Genomic DNA, 24178 nt, shown 5'->3' with positions numbered 1-24178 from the left:
AGTAAGTTAAACAATTAGTGTTTCCTCCAATTTCCACCATTAGTTCTCCTTTCCAATTGCCTGAATTCTTCTTTGTCTATTCAGATATCTGGTAACCCTACATGTAGGCCTCAACTGCAGATACAGATTTATTTGCAAAATACTTCTATACTTCATCAGAAGGGACTTCTGTAAATACTAAACCTGGTCCCCTATCAGCACATGCATATTCATCTGGTGGTGTAAAGCATGTGACTCTAAAATTTAAGAACCTAACACTCATTAAAAAATTATAGTTACAAATATATCATTGCAAATGTAAAGAAGTTATGGATGTTGAATCAACTCAAAGTGTGATTTCCTAAAAGCTTCAATATTCTTATATAGATTTACAGTAGCATTATTCAAAAAGGAAAGCTAAAACAAGGCATACATGTGGTGCATACATGATGATGTATGAGTAAGGTGACCAGACGTCCTGCTTTTGGCGGGACAGTCCCGCTTTTGAGCAATTTGTCCCGCGTCCTGCGGCGTTTCAAAAAAGTCCCGATTTTTCTTGAGCCCCAGCTGATGGCTAGAAGAAAAAAAAACTGTTTAAACTCTTGCCCGGGGCTTCAAAGGGCCGCCCTACAGGCAATTAGTGTAAAGCAGTTTTTTTTTCCCCTAGCTAAGCTTCAGAAACGAAACCGAAACCAGGGTCTTTGGTGCAGCGTGACAAAATGAGGCAGAGAGAGATTTATTTTTATTTTTATTTTTCCTCCCCAAAAAAGGTAGGTGAAAAACTGCAAACAATGGGAAATTTAGGAGGAGAGTTCAAGATTTTAAAACACAAAGGAAAAAAAGCTGTATTTAACTAGGGAATTGTAATAATTGAGATACTATTAATTGTATATTGTGTTGAAAGCAGAAATGGTTAAGTTGTGGTTCGGAGGAATATATGGGAGAAATTATTTGGTTTATTATTATTGGTAAATATAATTAATTGATTTGTAAGAAATTGGATTGCATGGAAATAATTGGAATATTCATGTTCATATTGATTAATATACAAAAAAGATAGTTTTATAACTAATTGATTTATATTAAAATGTTGAATTTGTATTAAACAACTGTATTACATAATTACATAATTAAACAATGTGAGGATGGATATAAAAATAGATGACAATGGGAAGGGGTATAATATAGAATAGAAGGGAAAAATTGAATTTGATTAAGATTAGAGATGAGGATGAAGGGTAATATTGGTTTTTTTAAAAAATAGATGAGGAATAAATATGGCAAAAAGGAAATATAGAAATTGTAAATTTAATTGAAATGACTAAACGCTGTTTAAATTTGTGAACCAGCCAAATATTCTGTTCAAAGAAAATACATTGTATGTTTGTATGTGTGTTTCTAATTATTGCTATTTATTCATATTTGTTCTCTTTTATTCTTTAAAGTTTAACAATTCATTCTTTATCTTAATATCTTTATATTTGCTTGGGGTTGGCTTTCTTCCCTTTCATCTTTTTTATTGTACAGCAATCTTTCTCCTCAAACCTACCACCTCTCTCTTTTCTTTCCTTCTTACTTTCTCTTCCCCCCACCCTCTTTTTCTCCTCCCTACTTCCTCTTTCTTTCTCCTTCTCCTCCTCTCTTCCTCCCTCTCTTACCCTCACTCCTACTCTAATTTCCATTCCTTCATCCCTCTCTATTGCTGTAATCCTTTAATGCATATGGACTACTCAGAGGGCTGAAAAAGTTATTTTTGACTGGTCCTCACACTTTTGACCAGTCCTCGAACTTATGACTGTCCTCACATTTTACATTTTTGCCCTATCTTGTCATCATGGTGAAGAGAAGCAGTTGTGAAATGAGTGACATGGTTGTTAAGAATGCTGCATGGGCATAAATGTGAGGATGGTCATAAGTGTGAGGACCAGTCAAAAGTGCGAGGACCTGTCAGAAATGACTTTTTTCAGCTCTCTGGTTAGTCCTTTTGTGCATATGGACTACTCAGAGGGCTGAAAAAGTTATTTTTGACTGGTCCTCACACTTTTGACCAGTCCTCGAACTTACGACTGTCCTCACATTTTACATTTTTGCCCTATCTTGTCACCATGTTGAAGAGAAGCAGTTGTGAAATGAGTGACATGGTTGTTAAGAATGCTGCACGGGCATAAATGTGAGGATGGTCATAAGTGTGAGGACCAGTCAAAAGTGCGAGGACCTGTCAGAAATGACTTTTTTCAGCCCTCTGGTTAGTCCTTTTGTGCATATGGACTACTCAGAGGGCTGAAAAAGTTATTTTTGACTGGTCCTCGCACTTTTGACCAGTCCTCGAACTTACGACTGTCCTCACATTTTACATTTTTGCCCTATCTTGTCACCTTGTTGAAGAGAAGCAGTTGTGAAATGAGTGACATGGTTGTTAAGAATGCTGCACGGGCATAAATGTGAGGATGGTCATAAGTGTGAGGACCAGTCAAAAGTGTGAGGACCTGTCAGAAATGACTTTTCAGCCCTCTGAGTAGTCCCTATACACATAGCCATGGCCACCCGGTCACATGACCAGGTAGCCACGCCCACCCAGTCACATGGCCTCCAAGCCACGCCCACACAATAAGCCACGCCCACAATGGTGTCCTTCTTACCAATGTTAAAATCTGTTCACCTTACCCTATAGACATAGCCATGGCCACCCGGTCACATGACCAGCTAGCCACACCCACCCAGTCACATGACCAGCTAGCCACGGCCACAAAATAAGCCACGCCCACAATGTCCCTCTTTACCAATGTTAAAATCTGGTCACCTTATGTATGAGGCCTCACAAAGGGCCCCCAGATGCTTCAGCAGGGTTTGCCTCATCAGCAGTGGGAGGAAAAGACAAATAAAGTCATCTGGAGGTTGAAGGCTGTAGCAGAGGTAGACAACGGTGGAATGTAGAGTGACAAAAAAGGCAGGGATGGGAGGAGATAGGCAGATGGGAGCTGAAGCAGAGGCAATTGTGGAGGATTGTTTGAGGTCCTCACCTCATAACTACAACTGGAACTACTGGAACTGCTGTCACTAAACAATATGTAATGTTTTGCCTAGTGACTTCTTTACTTAGCCACATATATTCCATTTCCAATTAGGGTCATTAAGTGAGGACTACCTGTCCTCCACAAAGATGTACATATGCATCTATTTGCAGAACACATTGACCAGAATTGGAATGAGAGGATGGGGAGTTCTCTGGCAAATTATCCTTGATGGTTTTGTTGGGACATAAAATAAATGTCCATATTAGACTACATGAGTTTGCTTCTGATTCTGCCCTCTAGAGTAGAACATTAGAAGTATTCATTTCAGTGCTTGATTTGCAATATGATCTCAGGACAAGCCAGAATGAAAATTATTCCTACTTATAATAATATTTTTAAAAAACCAAAAATGTATCTCTGGTGGGATTGCCATGAAGAATTGTGGTTCATCAAGATCAGAAGCAAATATTTCCACTCTGTTCCATAACATACTGGAGTGGAAGAAAAGGGAAGTAGGAAGCATGGAAACTGATCTACAATGGATTTCTTGTTGGGTCTGAATCTATGTATTCCTTTAAGAGGCATAGCAAGAAAATGGCAAGTTGTCTGATGTTAATGTTTCAAGTATTCCTCTTTGGGATTCCAGAAACTATCTACATAACCCTCTGATGAAACTAGCCATGTGAGCTGTCATGAAGTTGCAGCACCTTTTTTTTTTATTTAGATGGTCTACATGTATACATATGATTCAATTGCTTATTTGTACCCTACGACTATCATTAAGTGTTGTACCTTATGATTCTTGATGAATGTATCTTTTCTTTTTATGTACACTGAGAGCATATGCACCAAAGACAAATTCCTTGTGTGTCCAATCACACTTGGCCAATAAAGAATTCTATTCTATTCTATTCTATTCTATTCTATTCTATTCTATTCTATTCTATTCTATTCTATTCTATTCTACTCTACTCTACTCTACTCTACTCTACTCTACTCTACTCTACTCTACTCTACTCTACTCTACTCTACTCTACTCTATTCTATTCTACATAGACACATACTATCTTGTTATGCACTTAATTGACATTTTTAATGGCATGCAATTATTTTGTTATGATGTTATGTTATGTTTTATATTATGTTATACCTTCAAATCAGTCTTGTCTCTTGGCAATTATCTGGATAAATCCATAAAATTTTCTTGGCAACCTTTTTTCTGAGAGGGTTGGCCATTGTCTTCTTGCTAGGGCTGCAAGAGAGTGACTGGTCTTTGGAAACGTGGTTTACGGACTCTCAGTTTCTAACTGTTGTATTTCACCTTTACACAAAACTTGTGCTGTCACACAAAAATGCCTGCAATGGCTCAATAATGCGAATGGCTCTCACAGAAACATGGCAAGGTGACAGAAACGGTCTATTGTAATTCTTGGAATGTTAATATCTTATCCAGTGATCTATCACTGACTTTATTTTACTGTACTCTAAAGCCAGCAATAAATATTTCCTAAGGGACAATCTTGGAGGATTGTACTGGACTTCTTATTTATTCCTTTACAACTGTTTCATGTCACTGGCTGTGATTGATAGACTTTTGATATGACATTGTGGATGAATGTGCAGAAGCTTGCAGTCAATAATAGCTTCAAAGTTGATGAGTTTTCCATCTCTGTTTTTTTGGGCTAGTAGATTTTAGGCAGAAAGAGATGAACAGAATTATGTTTGATATTGTGTCTATTCATTCCCTACTCATACATGTTTTTATATCAATCCTATCAGTTTTTCATTGTTGTCAGTTTAGTCTACATGAAGAAAAATAATGTGTTGGGTCTCGTAAATTGTCATGGACAGGGAATAATGTCTGAGTTTCCATCCTGAGCATCCATCCTTTAAATCTCTGTGGAATGCTAACCTTGATAATTTTGGGGAGGCCATTATAACAATGAAAATTAGCATTACAGCCTATCACTGCTTTGTCAAATTCATCTTCAGTTTTTTTCATTCTACATCAGTAGCTCTTACAAATAATGCTACTGTAGTCATTAAAGTGAAAAGTTATTTTCTTCCTTTCCTCTGTTTGATTTTCATGTAGCATCTCCAAATCTCCACACACAGTTATATCAAGTAAGCAGATACTCATGTTTCCACCTTGAAACATATGAGGTACCTACAAAATCTACATCTTCATCTAAGATTTCTGTATATAAATTCTGTATTGTCAGAAGAGTGTGATGTATTTGATAAGATTGGGTTACAATTGGTTAAGGTTGGTCTACAAGTGGAGAGACCAAGATCCCAGTCTACTATCAGCCATGAAATCTTTCAAACTACAGAGTTATTAATATAGGGAAAAATTGGAGAGAATGTTATATCTGCCACCATGACTTTCTGAATGAATTGAAATCTTTCAAAAAAAGGTGCTTTAGAAAATTTGAAAGTGTATATGCAGCATGTCTTTTTGAATTGTTAAAGCAACTATATCTTTTTCCAGGTAAAGCAATGTATTATTTTTCCTGGACATCTGTTGTTCCAGGACATCTGCAACACTCATGTGAGGGGGGCAATGAAGATGGGTGAATTGACTATTCTCTTTCCTTAATAGGTAAGGAATAGGTAAGTAAGGACAGCACCTCCCAACTTCACCGCAGAATATGTATCATTAATGGGCTAGTACAGTTGAAATTAACATACTTTTCTCAAAGTTGAAGTATTGGTGGACTCCATTTAATCTTAGCCATAAAGACGAGCCTTAAATCCATGCTATGCTTCAGAGATCTTTGAAATATGCCAGCATATTAATTCTTGTCAGTTCAAATGGGAAAATTCCAACGAACTCTTAAATATATTCTTCCTACAAGACTACATTTGTAATTGTTCTGTTTGGGAGCAATATGTTATCTGTTTTCCTCCACCAGAGCTTTTTAGTGTGCTGTTTCATTCATTCTGATTATTTGAAGGGAAGACGGAACAAGAAATATTAAACCAGGGTGCCAGAATGAAACATTAAAAATACTGGTTTTATCAGAACTGATTCATGACAAGAACATTGATTCAGGCTCAGGGCTGTAGGACATGACAATCAACAAGACAAAGGCAGCCTATCAGCATGCTTGACCCAACCAATATGCAAGGTAAATTAGCCCAATTGGGGAAAAAAGAGTGACAAAATGCCACTTTATTATTATATTTTAGTTCAGTGGAGAACAGTTTGTTTGGATGGAGAATTTGATAGCTTGTGGACCTGGAGGACTGTGTTGGAAGTCTCAGGGATCGCAAAACCTGCAGGTTAATTAACTGCCTTCTGTTCCACACATTGGGCCTGGTGATATTGATCAGTTCAGATGGGAACTGACAAAGACTGAGTTCTTTAAGGAGCCTTAATCATACAGCAGTTTGTAGACCTTTCACAGAAGAATCAGCCCAGTACAAATCCAATTTGCCAAGTCTGATCTTTTTATGTTGATAGAATTGAAAACCTGATAATAAAGGCAACTGTTTTAGCATTAAACTCATGATGAAAGAGAAGGCAGTCTGTGTTTTCTTCATTAGAGGGAGATATGAAAAGAATAGGATTTTTTTTCAGCCCAACCACAGTGTATTTCAATTATGTAACCTATACCTTACAATTAATTTTTATTTGGCAATTTAGAACCTCATCCCTGTACACTTCAGAGAGCTGTCAAATTTCAAATTTCAAATGTGAACTATTTAATACATCACTGTCTAATAACCAATAATAATGAGAAATCCTAACAATAATGCAGTAAACTTTTTCTTATAGGTATTTATATCAATTATGCACAGTTTTTGCTTCCATTTCTGCTGTTGCTTAATGTAATTTTACCCATTAAACAATCATCCAGGCTGAAATCTAGAAGTTGCCAAGGCGATTACCAGATTATGTCACAGCAGTCTATTCTGCTGTAAAGATTTTAGTGTGTAAGCCTAGTGCACCTCCGAAAAGAAGCGAGTATTAGAAGTATAAGAGCTCTGGGGGCCTCAGCAGACTAATTAACATCCACTTACATCTGCTGCCTACAATTACTGCAAGTTCAAATCTCACCAGGCTTATGGTTGACTCAGCCTTCCATCCTTTCTAAGGTAGGTAAAATGAGGACCCAGATTATGGGGGCAATAAGCTGACTTTGTATAAATATATAAAAGTATGAAGGCTATTGCTTAACGCATTGTAAGCCACCCCGAGTCTCCGGAGAAGGACAACATACAAATCAAATTTTTTTTTTTAAAAAAAAGTATCTGTGTGGATGTCTGGAACAGGAGAGAACAGCTCAATAATGACAATACTCATACCATCTTAATAATTCTTTAGTGCATCTTATAAGTATAGCATTAAATAAAAATACAATCAGATATAAATTTTGGGCAATTACAAACCTTGACCTTCACATTTTTGCTTTTTTTACTTTACTGGACTGCACCCATAGGCCAAAGTAGGGTGCTTTTTAGAGCGAACAAAAGCATCAACTAACTTTCAAATATTTAACTGTCCACTTTAGGAAAGAAAACCATTTGCATTATGAGAATTACTGTATGTTTTTATATGGCTTTCAGATTTATGATTTTGAGAGACAATGGTTGCTGGCAAATTTGACTATTCTTATTATTGAACTGAGCTTGAATGAAATGGCAACTCTCCAATCTTCAGTTGCACTGAATAATAATTTCCATAATGTTCTCCAGGCATGGTAACTGAGAATGACAGGAACTGAGCCCAATACAATTGGAAGATCTATTTGAAGGTAATTTTTTTAAAGCTAGGCAGGTTGTAGGAACACAAGATTTAGATTTAAGAATCCAACTCCTGCCCTCAAAACTACGCTATAGAGCACTGCACACCAGAACAATTAGGCACAAGAACAGTTTTTTCCTGAACGCCATCACTCTGCAAAACAAATAATTCCCTCAACACTGTCAAACTATTTACTAAGTCTGCACTACTATTAATCTTCTCATTGTTCCCACCACCCATCTCCTTCCACTTATGACTGTATGACTGTAATTTTGTTACTTGTATCCTTACGATTTATATTGATATTGTTTCCTGATTGCTTATTTGTACCCTATAACTATCATTAAGTGTTGTACTTTATGATTCTTGATGAATGTATCTTTTCTTTTCTGTACACTGAAAGCATATGCACTAAGACAAATTCCTTGTGTGTCCAATCACACTTGGCCAATAAAGAATTCTATTCTATTCTATTCTATTCTATTCTATTCTATTCTATTCTATTCTATTCTATTCTATTCTATTCTATTCTATTCTATTCTATTATTTAGTAAAATCACTTTTTTTGACAAGTCAAAGGTCAATTTAACTTGCCTTCAACCATGACTTCCAGAAAAAAAAAATCATTTTATCCATACAGAAATTCAATGACAATGACAATTAGTTGATCAGAGGAGTTAAGTAGAATATAGCTTAGTTTCTTACAGGACGTTTTCCCATAAAAGAGAGAGAAGGAAGCATTGCTACCATGAAGTGGAGTCTTATCTCAACAGACAAACTCTGGGAAGAACTAGAAAAAGGAGATAAGTTTTGGCAGCTAAGATGGGGCTGGAGAGGTATGATTAAAAACAGACTGGCAAACCTGTATATGTTGAACAATGTTTACATTGGTTAAAGGTTGTTGAGAACAGTGTGATATAACAGAGGAGGATAAATCTGGGGATTTATCTCCCTTGAGGGTGGAGACAGCAGCCAGACGTGGGTTGTGCTCATTGGTCAGATGTTGGACTGAGCCTGGAATTCTTTTTAAAACCGCCCCCTGTTGCTAGGGCTCCCAGCTTTTTGCTCAGTCATCAGACTGGACAGTTGTGTGGATTGTGGCTCTAGTGACTTTGGTTTTTAGAGCTATTCCTTCTCTTTGATTCTTAGGTTTGATCATTGGACTGTTTTTGACTATTCTAGGTTTTCTGACTCGGATTTGTTCCTTCAGGCCTCACAGAGGCCCCTTTACTTTCTGAGGTTTTCTCCTTATCCTATTACTTTCACTCTTCCCTCCAGATTCATCACTTACGGTCAGTAATTTAACTTATATAGTGGAGTTTAGCGCTCCCGTGGGGGGGGGTTGTTCCTTCCTGGCCTTCAGCCATCTGGCAGGCCATTCGCCATAAAACGAACAGAGGAGCCTTGCGCCCCCTCCATTTACTGTCTGGCGGCCATTTTATCTCCGTTTGTATTCGGGCCGTTTTGCTGTCATTAATAGAGCCTTGCGCTCTCTCTAAAACGCCGCTTGTCGGCTCCGGGAGTTTCTCTGACTGTGAACAGCGCGATTGTGCCGGAGTGTGGATTAGAGGGTTTCACAGCCCCTGCCCATTATTGAGAGCCCCACCACGCTAGCAAAGCCCTTACGTGGCTGCAACTTACCATTCAGCAGTGGAGCCTCTCTCTTCCCTGATATCCTCCTGTTTGCTAGTCTGTGTGTGCGCGCCGGCGCTAATTAGTTTCAGCTGTCTGGCGCTATTGCCGGCGCTTGGGCAAAGCGCTGACTGCCCCTGTCAATTTAGGCAGTTTCGCGAGGCTCTCGGCACTAATTGAGTTCGGCTGGGGCGCAGTAGCCTGCAAGGCATAGAGGAGATCTACGCTCCCAGCCTAGTTTAGCCTCCGTGCCATTTTGAGAGACTGTATCTCCTGCTTCTCTCAGGGCTTCCATTTGCCCTATTGTGCCTTCTCCCTCCAGCGGCCATTTTGACAGCCAACACACTTTGAACTATCAATTGGACCACTGCCCCTTGAGCAGCTGAGTCTTTCTGATTTATCCTCATTAGTGGGATTGCGTTTGACATTTAAGCTCATTATGCCCAAATCCTTGGCCAAATCGAAACATGGCCGTAGGGCCACAGTGCAGACGCAGTCTGTGGCGCAGTCAGTGGCCTTAACCAAGGAGGACCAGACACAAGCTCATAAGACGGTCACCCTAGGCACGAGCTCCAAACGGGCAACCAAGCCTCCCTCTAAGGGGACTGGTCAAGACAGGCCGGTCACGGACCAACGTAGGGAAACTTCTGGGCTAGACCTGACGTACCCCAAGGGGCTCAGGTCGGTTTCTAGCGAACCTAGACGTGTGTCCTCTGCTACCCCTGATCAGGTGTCACTTCAGGATTATCAGTTGTCCGCTGAAGCCACTGATATGTGGGGTTCTTCTTCTTCGGCCAGGGTCATGGTCCCTCCTGTGGAGTCTTGCGCTCCCGCGCCCTCGGGGCTTCAGGCTCCATTGAATTCTGTTCCGGTCCGAACCTCTACGGAAGTCGGACCGGCTGGCAACCAAACCCAAATTAATTGGCTGCCTGAGGACATCCAACGCATGATTGCTGTGGCTGTACAGCAATCCTTGGCAGAGCGTGGTTTCCTGGCTCGTACTCCTTCCCCTACCCAGCCCGCACCTTCTGCCTATGAGGAGCATGTAGAGGATTTTAATATGGAGGATGCTATTTCGCTAGCAGGATCAGATTCCCCGGCAATCTCCTGTGTTAGCGACCACTCCATCCAGGTTGAAACCGGAGTCCCAGAACCGGACTTATCAGAGGATGAGGGTTTGCCTCCAGATCAGCCTGCCTTTACAGGCCTGTTCCCTCAAGCTTTATTTAAATCTCTATTGTTCAAGGCAGTGAATACGGCCCAATTGGGCCCTTCCAACCCTCCAGAGCCTACTTCTGCAGTAGGACCCTTAAATCCGTTGTTTGCTGAGCAACCAAAACCTTTAACAGCAATCCCTACGCCTCCTCTCTTTTTAGAGGTCATACATAAACAATGGTCTACGCCATCTTTGATGCCTGTACCGTCCTCCACGGACAAGAAAAATTTCATTGTGTCTCCGGACCTTGATTCCCTGCTGCAGGTGCCTTCTGTCGATACCCCGGTGGCAGCTTTACTCTCTTCTTCTTCCCTGCCAGGGGATCCAGAGGAGGGTCTAAGGCCGGAAGAACGCAGGGCTGAACAGGTCCTGCAGAGGGCCCACCTAGGAGCAGCTTGGGCCATTAAATCAGCGGCCACGGCTTCTTTCTTCAATAGAACTACACTCCTCTGGCTTCGCGAGTTGCAAGAAAAGATGGCCTCTGAGGACTCAAGGTTGAAACAAGACCTCAACAAGATTGTTGCTGCGGTGCAATTTTCCGCTGATGCCACCTTAAATGCTACGCGGTTTGCAGCAAAGTCCATGGCCTCCTCCATTGCCGCCCGCCGATTGGTCTGGCTTCGTCACTGGCAGGCGGATGCCAGGCACAAGTGGCGCCTAGCCTCTGTTCCCTTCTCCAGCTCAAAGCTGTTTGGTGATCCCTTGGACAAGTTCCTGGTCGAAACCAAGGACAAACGAAAGATCTTGCCTGCAGTCTTTCGTAGAGGGGAACCCCATTTCTCCCCTTATGGTCCTTGCCCCCCAATGAGGTCTTCGGAAGGCGGTTTGGGTCCCTCCCGTTCCTTTGGTAATTTCCATACGGGATATCTAGACCCTAGACAGAGGAATTTCCAGGATAGAACTCCAAGGGGGAGAGCTTTCGGTTCCCGGCGGCCCTTTCGAGGGGGAGGAGGTCGCTCCATCCGTCGCCGTCATTAGTGGTACCTGCGATCCTCCCATTGGCGGAAGATTGGGCCTCTTCGCCAAAGCTTGGGAGAGTACTACTTCGGATTGCTGGGTCCTGGCCTCCATTTCATCGGGATTGGCCATTGAATTTGTTTCCACCCCTCCTTTGACCTTTATACGCTGTCCCCTGTCCCAGATAGCCAAGCGTAGATCCCTCATGGAGGCGGCTATCAACCATCTGCTGGCCATCAAGGCCATACAACGTGTGCCTTGTGATCAGGCGGGACAGGGGTTTTACTCCCGGGTCTTCTTAGTCCCTAAATCATCGGGTGGGTGGAGACCTATTCTGGACCTTAAACGTTTGAACTGGTTCGTAATCTATAGAAGGTTCAAAATGCAATCCTTACGTTCAATCCTAGACGGTGTCCGGAGGGGTGATCTCCTCTGCTCAATTGATCTTACGGAGGCTTACCTCCATATCCCTATTCGCCCTTCCCACAGGAAGTTCCTCCGTTTTTGTTATGCTGGGGTTCACTACCAGTACACGGCCTTACCCTTTGGCCTTTCCTCTGCTCCCCGTAGCTTTACTAAGATTTTGGCGGCCTTGGCGGCTCACCTCAGGCTTCAAGCCGTTCGCCTCCAGTGTTACCTGGATGACATCCTCCTTATGTCATCTTCCCATCAGCAGGCCTGGTCTGATCTCCGTCTTACAATTCAGACACTGGCATCTCACGGCTTCTCTGTTAACGTAGAGAAAAGCCACCTGACACCCTCGACCAGAATTCTTCATTTGGGGGCTATTATTGATTCAGAGCAGGGTAGAGTTTTTCTCTCCCCGATCGGCAGGCCGCATTGAGATCCATGGTAACTAAAGTCCTGAGGCATAAGAGGGCTTCCCCCTTATTTCTTTCCAAGCTCCTGGGGAGGATGGTCTCGGCCATCTCGATAGTTCCCTGGGCCAGGTTACACCTTAGAGACCTCCAATGGTTTCTCTTGCCTTTTCAGAGAACGGGCAGGGGATCCTCTCTCGCCAATGTGGCAGTTCCAAGGGAGGTGCTTTCCTCCCTTCGCTGGTGGCTCTCTCCAACGCTCTCCAAGGGCTGTCTGTTCCTGGACCCTCAGTGGGTAACAGTGACCACCGATGCCAGTACAGTTGGATGGGGAGCTCACTGCGGAACTCAGATCGCGCAGGGGACGTGGTCCAACGTGGAATCTACCCGCAGCATCAATTGGCTGGAGCTGCGAGCAATTTACCTGGCGCTTCGAGCATTCCAGCTTCTGGTTTCCGGCGAGCATGTGTTGGTCCTCACCGACAACACCTCCGCCAAGGCGCACGTCAATCGCCAAGGCGGCACCAGATCACTTTCGCTGATGCGGGAAGCGAAAAGACTAGGCCTTTGGGCGGAGAAGCATCTGGCCTCATTGAAGGCGGACCATATCTCGGGTGTCTCGAACGTGACAGCAGACTGGTTGAGCTGCCAACAGATAGATCATGGAGAATGGAGCCTGCATCCTCTCCTTTTCCAGAGAATAACTGCTCATTTCGGAAATCCGCAGGTAGATCTGTTTGCCTCCCATCGGAACAGCAAGTTACCTCGCTTCTTTTCCCGTTTTCCCTCCAATCAAGCGGAAGCGGTGGATGCCCTGCGCGCTCCCTGGCCACAGGGCCTACTGTACGCCTTCCCTCCATTTCCCCTCATCCCGAGGGTAATTCGGAAACTATTGCGGGAACAGGCAGAGATCATCCTGGTGGCACCACACTGGCCGAGGAGGTCGTGGTTTGCAGACCTCATACATCTCTCTGTGTCCCCTCCTTGGAGAATTCCATATACTCCAGATTGTCTCAGCCAAGGGGCGGTTCTACATCCGGACCCTCAGTGGCTTCAGATGACCGCCTGGCGGTTGAGTGGGAAGCTCTGCAGCGGGACCTCATCCCTTCTGACATAATTCATACCATCCAGGCATCTCGCAGGTCATCTACCCAACGGATTTATTCCGCTACTTGGCGGTCTTTTTCCTCTTGGTGTACGACTCAAGGGTTTTCCCCTCTCCAGGCTTCCATCTTACAGGTCCTTCGTTTTCTACAGTCGGGTTTGGACAAAGGGCTGTCTCCAAACACCCTCCGGAGATATGTGGCAGCTATTTCTTCTATCTTGACATATAATTCGGTTCATTCATTGTCCCAGCAACCGCTGATCCGACGTTTTCTCCGAGGAGCAACTAACCTCTGTCCGCCCGTATTACATCGATATCCTTCCTGGGATCTCGCCCTGGTTTTGGATTCCCTTATGGAATCACCATACGAACCTCTTGCTTCTGTCAGCTTATGTCTGTTATCCGGCAAGGTAGCCTTTTTAGTGGCTATCACTTCAGCGCACAGAATTTCCGAACTAGCAGCGCTCTCCATAGGGAAGATTTATGTGTTTTCCATAGGGATCGTGTGGTCCTCAGATTGGATCCTACATTTGTGACTAAGATTAACTCTCCTTTCCATCGTTTACAGGAACTGGTTCTTCCAGATTTCTACCCATGTCCTTCCAACCCATTGGATAGCCAGCTACACACCCTGGATGTCCGCCGGGCGCTCGAACTCTACATCCAGAGGACTGCGGCCATTCGATGAACAGAATCACTGTTTGTTTCATTTCTACCGTCTTCCTTAGGTCTACGGGTTACTTCTTCCACGGTGGGGCGTTGGATCAGAACGACGATTTCGACTGCATACGAACTTCGGTCGTTGCCTCTTCCTCCCAATGTCACAGCCCATTCTACCAGAAGTGCGGCGACCACGGCGGCTTGGTCTTCAAACGCCTCTTTGAACGAGATCTGCAGGGCGGCGACTTGGACATCTCCTTCCCCGTTTATCAGACACTATAAACTGGATAAGTTCGCCTCTGCGGAGGCTGATTTTGGGAGGAGGGTGTTACACCGTGTTGAGGCTCGGGAGGGGTGTTCTGCCCAGACTGTCCCCGCCCGTGATATGGGGCAGTGATCTTTGGTATGTCCCACGTCTGGCTGCTGTCTCCACCCTCAAGGGAGAAGGGGCGTTGGTCCTACCTGATACGCCCCTTCTCATTGAGTGGAGACAGCAGCCAGCCCCACCCTGATTGCAGTCTGGTCATCTATGTCATTGTAATTTTGACTTGTTGTTTACTGTCTTCTTTCCACACACCGAGTCTGGATTTCCTTCGACAAAAGCTGGGAGCCCTAGCAACAGGGGGCGGTTTTAAAAAGAATTCCAGGCTCAGTCCAACATCTGACCAATGAGCACAACCCACGTCTGGCTGCTGTCTCCACTCAACGAGAAGGGGCGTATCAGGTAGGACCAATGCCCCATAGCTTAGTTTCTTACAGGACGTTTTCCCATAAAAGAGAGAGAAGGAAGCATTGCTACCATGAAGTGGAGTCTTATCTCAACAGACAAACTCTGGGAAGAACTAGAAAAAGGAGATAAGTTTTGGCAGCTAAGATGGGGCTGGAGAGGTATGATTAAAAACAGACTGGCAAACCTGTATATGTTGAACAATGTTTACATTGGTTAAAGGTTGTTGAGAACAGTGTGATATAACAGAGGAGGATAAATCTGGGGAAAACTGCCAAAGACAAAGAGGAGGATATATTATGAGACGTTGGCTACCTAACAGACATACCCCTTGGTGGTGGTTGAAGATGATGGAAGGTCACATGCTTTACTAGTCTGGAAAACCATGATAGAAAATTGCTCTCAGTGCCTGTAAGCCACTTCTTAACTGTAAATTAGGACATATGTGTGGAGTAGAAATCGAACAATGCATATATGCATTAAACTAAATTTCTGTGTATAGTAGAAAATACATGCTACATAATATGCAGTGGGGGGAATCATATATGAAGATTAGAATGTCAAGTGGCTGCTCTTATCTCAAAATGGGCAGCAGAAGTATGGAGCAGTTAAATGCAAAATTCTAGTTATAAATTATGCTTGAAAAACTTGACTGCGAAATGGAAACTGAATGCTGAACAAATAGCTAATATATCTGTACAATGCAACTAAGCTTCACTTTGATATAGAGATTCAGGCCATTAGAAGCAACCAGGTTGACTTTGCCAAAGTGAAGAAACTTCTTTTCGAAAGAGTGGCCTTGACTTATTCATGGCATCACATGGAGATAGTGTGCTTTCAGCCTTCTTCTGTAATGCTGGTTAAATTGCCACCTACTTAGGTGACATCCACATCTACTAAACACCTTTTAGGTGTTCAATACAACTTCAATACAGGCTCATTGGATCTTTAAAATAATCAATGTGGACATTTTTCATGTAGTTAGAATCATCCTGAAATGAACATTGCCCAGAATAAAGTCCAGTTCATGCTTGTTCAAAGTAAGGGAAGGAGAGTGATTGAATTTGCTTTATAAATTGGCAAATAGGCTTTAACTTTTGTGTCTTTGGGTGTGTGTTTTATTTTTAAAATTTATTTGTTTCCAGTGCCACTTTAGCAAGTCAAATCGTATTCTCTAGCCTTCCAGCATTGCGTGTTGTTACCTAAATTGCCTTCCAAGCTTGAATAGAGATTATTTAATAAGTGAAAAGTGATAACGATTTTAGGACACACACCACACACACACACACACACACACACACACACACATGCACACGCAAACGGCTTAAAAAAGAGGGGGATTATTTTATCTTTAAGAATTAATATCCTTCTTATTCAAAAAGACCTGGAGCAAACCTGGAGAACAGCTGGAGAATGATGATCCTAATCAAGGGAATAGAAGGATTCTCTAGTCATGGTATTGGGTTAGGGGATCACGTAATGCACTGAGTATTAAAACTGTAATTTTCTGGCTCCTGTAGTAGCCTTGAATATTTGGCATGGAGCTTCCAGAATTTTTGCATAATACTTCAAGAAGCCAAGCAATTACATAAGGATCATTCCTTCATTAAAACAATGAGATTTAGATTGCACTTTTTGTTTACTTGTTAATAATGTGCAACATCTATTCAGAACTTCATGTCTGAGGAAAGAAAGAACAGTTATTGGTTGTGGTTGTTGATTCCACTTTACAATTATATAGCACCACACATTATGTTTGCTGAAGCTGTGTAATAGAAATATATTTAATTCCTAGTAATTTATGTGTGTACATATGTGGCCTGCATACATAAACCTGCCAATTTATTCCTTTCAGCATAAGATGTACTTAAGAGATTTCTTAGATTGGCAAATTCTTCCAAATTTCAATAATTGGATAAAGATGCTCTTATTCATCTGTGTCACAATGCTAAGAGTTAATTAACCTAATTTACATGGAGACATGTGAACTTGTAGAATTTGTGTTACTTATGGGGAAATTAGTAACTTCAGTTGGCTTTGCCTGAAGTATAATTGGACACAAAATATCCTTTGAAATTTTTCATCCTATTTCATAAAATTGTAAAATTGGAAGTGACCTCAGAGGGCCTAAAGTTCAACCCAGTGCTCACTGCAGGAGTAGTTCAAAGCAGTGGTGAAATGTAAAATTTGTTACTACCGGTTCTGTGGGCATGGCTTGGTGGGGGGTAATGTGACTGGGTGGGTGTGGCCAACTTTTTTTTTTTACTTTTAAAAGCATTTTTTGTAAAAAAAAAAAAATGCTTTTAAAAGGCTCTGACGATCCCAGCTGAGTTGCCTGATCGTCAGAGGCTTTTGTTTTCTTTTAAAAGCAAAAAAACAAACAAAAAAACAAAAAACAAAAAACAAAAAAAATACGCTTTTAAAAGAGGTTTAGAAGAGGTTGTAGAAAAAATGCTTTTAAAAGGCTCTAACGATCCCAGCTGAGCCGCATGATCATCACAGGCTTTTTTTTTTTTACTTTTAAAAGCATTTTTTCGGCCGAAGAAAAAATGCTTTTAAAAGTAAAAAAAAACCTTCTGATGATCACGCAGCTCAGCTAGGCAGGGATTTTTGCTACTGGTTCTCCAAACCACCCGCCGCCATCGCTACTGGATCAGGTGATCTGGTCCGAACCAGGAGCATTTCACCCCTGGTTCAAAGTATTTTGGGCAAATAGACATTAAATTGGCAAGGCTGTAACTTTTTGAGTCTCCCTTATTCCTTTTTTCCAAGATAGGAATGTTTCTTTTAATCCAGTCTTTTGGAATCTTGCCAGTTTTCCAGAAGTTCACAGAGATTATTTTTATTAGTTTTGCCAGTTTCTTCAGTACCTAGGGTGTAATTCATCTGGCCCTATAGGTATGAATTCATTTATTCTAAGCTAGTTCTCAATCATTAACATTGTGTCTTCTCATCATGTATGGACATAAAATGTCTCTGAGAGAAAGTTATGTTCTCTAAAATTTTGTAAAAGACAGGATTTCTTCTTAGTAATGACAGTAGCATAAAAAACCCAATGGTGGCATTTTATCATAATATCTTTCTGTAGGATTTTGATGAGGAAATTCAGGAAGAATAAAGGTTGGTTAGTTAGCTAGATTGCAGTCGTAGGTGACTGCAGAGATGATTCTTCAATATGAGATAAAATTGCTTGGTCATCTTCAAGCTAAAGAAACTAAGAATACCACATGCAGGGCATGGACATTTCATCAAGAATTTCACAATTGTTTTCTTAACGTAAATTCTAAAGTGCACTCCATTTTATAAAATTGAATGACAATTGGCAGAGATAAAATGCAGGGGGAAATTCTCTGTAGCAGTGAAGAATTGACCTTGCTGGAAAGACAGATCCCTGGAGATTGATCATTCTAGATCAAGAAAGGACATCACACAATTTTTCAATGTATCTAACCTCTAAATAAGGATACATGTATTCTAGTTCTAATTCTTCAAATTGTTTAAACCTCAGGTTGTTTTCTTACATTTATCAAAATGCTCATCTAGATCACTCAAATTCAACAGATGCTGTTATTTCCAGCACCATGGCTCCAATGTGGAATTAAAAATGAGGAGCTATCAGAAACAAAAACTGAGGTCATGGCCTTTGATCAATACTGAAAAATACGATTCCGCCCAAATACAAATTGGTCCAGTTCACACACAATGTTTACACATAATGCTAGAGTACAGATTTCCCAAATTAAGAAATTTTGAAACCAAACCACCAGTGTATACCAATGGCCTATTTAAAATACAAAACAAAACTCTTTTTACAAAGTGTAAAAAGTCAAGAGACATTTTAAAAAGTGGAACATGGCTTTCAGTGAAAGGAGAAAAAAAAGTTCAGAAATAAGTTATTAAGTCTTTAAGTGGAGAGGGGGGAAAATATTGGAGTTACAGTATACCGTAAATTGCACAACTATTGAATAAATATATAATAGATCAATGGCCCTATGTCCTGCAAGCTGAGGGGCTCATGGCCCTTCATATATTGACAATTTATATTATGCCAGATAAACACTATTGTAACTTGTGCTTAATATAAGACAGAATGAAATTTTCATTCAGACTCAAAAACCCAAGAGAGATGGAAATATGGAATAGCGTTGATGCAACATATTTCCTGTAAATATCCTGGGCTGACTTTGTTCTGAAATAATTCAAGCAATCATAAGCAATAGCAATTCTTTAACCTTTGTGGAAAATACTTTCTACCCATTATCCTTGGAATCATATATTATCATGTCACTGAACTGGCTCTCAGCGGACCAATAACATGTGCCTAACAAACTGCATCTGTATACCATGGTTGTTGCTATTTTCATCTTCGCCAAAGGACATTTTTCATTCCACCTTCCAAACTTTTCAAGTTAACTTTGTATGAATGATGCTTTGAACGGCTGACCTGCAGGTGAGTGGAGGAAGAGACTGAGCTGCTGAAGGAAAGAAAGATGAAAGCTCTCTTACATACCCTGTTTTCCCCAAAATAAAACATCCCCTGATAATAAGACCAATCGGTCTTTTCAGCACATGCACTAAAATTAGCCCCTCCCCCCAAAATAAGCCCTCCCTCAAACTAAGCCCTCCCCAAAAATATTTAAATGCATGCGCAGCCTCCCCGCCATTTCCTCTGGTTAGGGAGACAGAGCTGGAAATCAGGTAAGACAGCAAGAGGAGCCCCGTCTTACTCATGCACCCCAAAATAATAAGACCTCCTCAAAAATAACGTCAAGCACTTATTTTGTGGTTTAAAAAAATATAAGACAGGGTCTTATTTTTGGGGAAACACAGTAGTCATTTTTTTTATTTGGATTGTTTTTAAATTGTAACTAGACATGCAATGAAAAATGATAGCCATCCTTTTTCCTTTTTTTTCACATCCTTTTTCCTCACATTTATTTTTTTAAAAATTAAAATTCCTTTCATCATTATAAATAAATCCAATGGGTACAACTATTTTTAGAGCAGAGAGAATAACATATTGGTTTTGCCTCATCGTGTAACTCTTAAAATCTTATTTTTTAAAGATGACTGTAAAATTCAGTACTAGACATGATTACTCTATTGCCCTTTCAAAAGTAGCATTTTGACCTTAACTCCATTGGAGGAGCTGATAAGAGATTGTATTTCTGAATATCTTGGTTGTGATTTGGAAAGGTATACATACTTTTAAGTATGACAGAAGGTCATATTAAAGACATGCTAATTTTTTCTCATAGTGATATGCCAAAATCTGAGAAGTTGCTAAGGGAGCAGATTTAAGCAAAAGCAACCAGAAGCAAAGGATTTGCTTTCCTTTGCTGTCTGTACTGATATAACTTGCTTCATCACATATAAAACCAGAGTTAGAATGGGTTTTAAGGTGGGCGGCTATGCAAATATTTTAAATAAATAAAATACAATCTGCAATTCTATTCAGTGTTTTACTAGAGGATACCAAAATCAATATCAGTTGCTTTGAATCTATTTGGCCAGTGTGATTTTGAAACAAGGCCTGCCTTAGATACAAAGCCAGCTAGGTACTTTGGGCCAGCCACACTCTCTCAGCCCTAGGAAAAAGGCAAGGGCAAACCACTTTGAAAACCTTACCATGAAAACTGCTGGGGCTAGTCCAGAAAGTTATTAGGAACTGAATCTGTCTTGAAGACACATACACATATGTATGTATGTATGTGTCCATGCATGTATGTATGTATATTTACTTGGAGCCTATTGTACCTCAACAGTTTATGCTTGCTTTATATTCTTGAAGCTTTAGCTGTCCTTCAATTTCAGGATAGTTTTAAAATGAAAAATATAAAAAAGAAAACAAAACCCAAATTTTCTTCCTCCTATTGGACAAGTAAGAAGAGCACTGAGCTGCAGCAAAGCAACTTGACAAGGTGAGCGGGCCTGGTACAAAGCACCATATTAAACAAACTGTCAGCTCCGGCGTGCCGGCTGACCCAGAGCTGCCATTCGGAGGGGAGGCAGCCACCGCTCTCCCTGGCCATCCTGAAATGTCATGGATGACTGGCTGGGAAGGATCCTCCTGTAAAGGCTGACTGGCAGTAAAGGCTAATTGGCAGCGAAGGAAGAGGAGACCTGTCCTCCTTAAAAACTTACTGGCAGTGGAGGAGGAGAAAAAGAAAGGCTGGACTTAAGGTGGATGCTGGTTTCTTCACATGTATTATCTCCTGCTCATTTCAGGGTCACGTGGGAGGGAACTGCGTGCATGAGGGTGGTGCTTATAGTTTAAAAGGTGGTGGGGAGCATGGGCAGTTAGCCCTAACAAGAAGTTCCTTTTGCGATTGTCACTGCGTGCCAAAAAAGAAGTAAAGCAGGCAGCAACAAACCAGGTTTGTGTTTGGCTGTGTTTCTTTCTTTTTGTTTTTGTTTGGAACCTGACACAGATGAGAGGGCTATTCCTTCTTTTCCACAATGTTCACTCCTCAGAGACCTTTGTATATTGCAATCCAAACACAATGAAGTATAGTCCTCTCCTATGTTGCATTTCGCAACATTGTCAAACACTTCAGAATTGTTAATGTAGTTCCCTTAAATTTACAGAGCACCTAGGGGGAGGAAGCCTAATTGGTGGCAGTATCAGTGTTTTAGGCTCATGAGGTTGTTTGAATGATTCCCCCCAATGACTAATTTCTTGGAACTAGACTACTTGAATATTTACATTCTCAAATGCTTGGCATGTGCCTGAGCTAATATTCTGCAAGAGGGAGAATTAGAAACTTCCACTGTTTGCATTAGAATCTCATTATAATGATCTAATTTCTCTACAAGGCCAGAACTTCATAATTTGATGGAGAAGCACCTTTTAATGCAGTGCCACACAATCCAGAGAATGGTGACTGAAAAGCAATTAAGCCTGGACCTTTTGAGGCAAAACATTTATAAGATGTGTTTGTAAAATATTTCTCCACATGCATGTGAACATGCCTAACCACTGGCCCCACATGTACATCATTTAACCCACTGGATATCCAGGGGTGGGCTTCAAAAAATTTAGCAAGTGGTTGTGGCCTAGTCAGCCTCCTGCACTATGGTGTGTGGGGGGGTGTTTTTGCCCTCCCCAGGCTCTGGAGGCTTTTCTCGAGCCTCCGGGAAGGCGAAAACAGCCTCCCCAGGCTTTGGAGGCCTTCCCGAACTTCCGATAGGCCCATTTTTCACCAACTCTCCCCAACCCTCCACACGCACCCTGCACTTACCTGCATCCAAAATGGGCTGCATGGAGACTCCTGGGAAGGGAGGGGCAGGGTGGGCAAGGCCAGCCAAGATTGGGATTTGGGGGTTCGCTGAACTGCACAGAATCTTAGCTAGAGGTTATCCCAAACCCCTGTGAACCCCCAGCAGCCCACCCCTGCCCATATTTACATCATGATATATAAAATGAAAAATTTAGGGGAGTAGGCAGTGGGGAACTATGCCTCCAGTAAAGTATTTTCTCCTGATGTCTGGAGATAGAATAGCCACTGAAATTTCCAACATCAGTATTCTTTCCACTGGAAGCATATATAATTCCATAATAATTCTGAGGCCGCAATCTTTTGAAGTACTAAAAATAAGAAATGGACTTTGAAAAAAAATGTTCCTTTGTCCTCAGAAATGGAAATAAAACACAGTCAATTATCACACATACACACCCATCAGTATGCAGGCACACCCAATACAAAATCTCCTCTACTGAAGATTTTCTACAACAATGTAGAAAATGTGAATTTCATGGATAGGAATCTACTAGTACAAGAGTAAAACTGCTGTTTTTATTTTATTTATATTTTGTGTTTCTAGACTGCCCTCTCCATCTCTTACTTTCTTTCCTCCTAAGTATTTTCTTACATTTCATACTTATTAGTCTTACTGAGTAAAGATTGCACAGTTATTTGATAAAATTGCCTAATGAATGTTGATATGAATGCTATGAATCTCTGTTTTCTGCATAGGAGACAAAATTCTTTTTCATCTTGGCTCAGCCAACATTACATTATAGATCTCTTGTTGCCATTTATTTATTTATGTGTTTATTATTTCAATTTATACAGTCTCCCGTGTCAAAAATATGTTTCTGGGCAGCTCATCGCAGTTAAAGATAATATTAAAAAAATAAAGCAATACTAAAGCATATGTATTAAAACAATTAAAAAGCAATATAAAAAGATAGAAAATAACTATACAACAATACAATCTATAGGTATACTAAAGGGGATAGTAAATCTATGGGTATACTAAAACCCATTAATGTTGTTGCAACTCTAATATCTTGAAGCAAAGCTCTTTGTCTCTCTTTCTCCCATCTTTTTCCATGGCCTCCACCAGCACTTATAGCTATCTGCTTCACTTACCAAATAGCCTGCAAATAATCTAATAGCATATCTTCTCCAGGCACTATTATGACAACAAGCCAACTACACTTCAATAAAGTCACATTTATCTTTGTTGGAGAGATCCAGTATCCTTTTTGGAAAGCGCAAGCAGAGCCTTATATTCGTTTCATTCATAATGATCTTGCTTCTTCAGTCATGTAATATGGATGCAATTTCTCTAGCTGCCTCAACTTCATATTTCATACTATTCCTAAGTATTTTGTCACCCAAGAACAAATCTGCAAGGATCAAAGAAAGAAGGAGGAAGAAAAGAGTCATATTTCATTCTCGGGGGAGGGGGGGAGTTAGGAACTTTTCTCTTAATGTGAGGGTTCCCTGATGTATTATAGATATCTTATTTTATGTTATTGCTTTATATTTTATGATTGTAATTATTGCTATTGTTTCAAACTGATTTATGATGTCAGGTATGTATGCCACAGAGAGTCCATAATGACTATAAACCCATTATAGATAAGGTTATAGATCACATACATAGATAGGGAAACACTTCTATGTTTAAAAACAGCAGTATTCAATGTGAACATTCTCCCTAACCATCTTTACTTCCTATGTATAACTAGGCAATTGTTATTTTTCTATCCTTAATTGCAGGTTCATTGAATTTTGATAGCCTACAGATATTCCTTTTACTTTTTCTCACCTAAAGTAACCAACAAATGAAGAAAATTAAAATTTATCAGGTAAAACTGAGGAATATCGATGGAAAATCTTAGGAATTTTCCTATTAAGTATTCTCATGGGAAACTAACCATATCCTTTTTTTTGTCTGATTCTCTTTTGTCTTCCACAGGTGTTGGACTCAGAATTTCTGAGATACCAGAGATACCATATTAAGACAGGGCTGCCTTAATTGTATGCTTTCACCTTTCCCCATATGTATCATATTATCTATTCTGAATT

This window comes from Pantherophis guttatus, chromosome 3 (genome assembly GCF_059756535.1).
Source record: "Pantherophis guttatus breed Tessera chromosome 3, ASM5975653v1, whole genome shotgun sequence".
In the NCBI taxonomy this organism is placed as follows: domain Eukaryota; kingdom Metazoa; phylum Chordata; class Lepidosauria; order Squamata; family Colubridae; genus Pantherophis; species Pantherophis guttatus.
Note: the sequence above shows the minus strand (reverse complement) of the source record.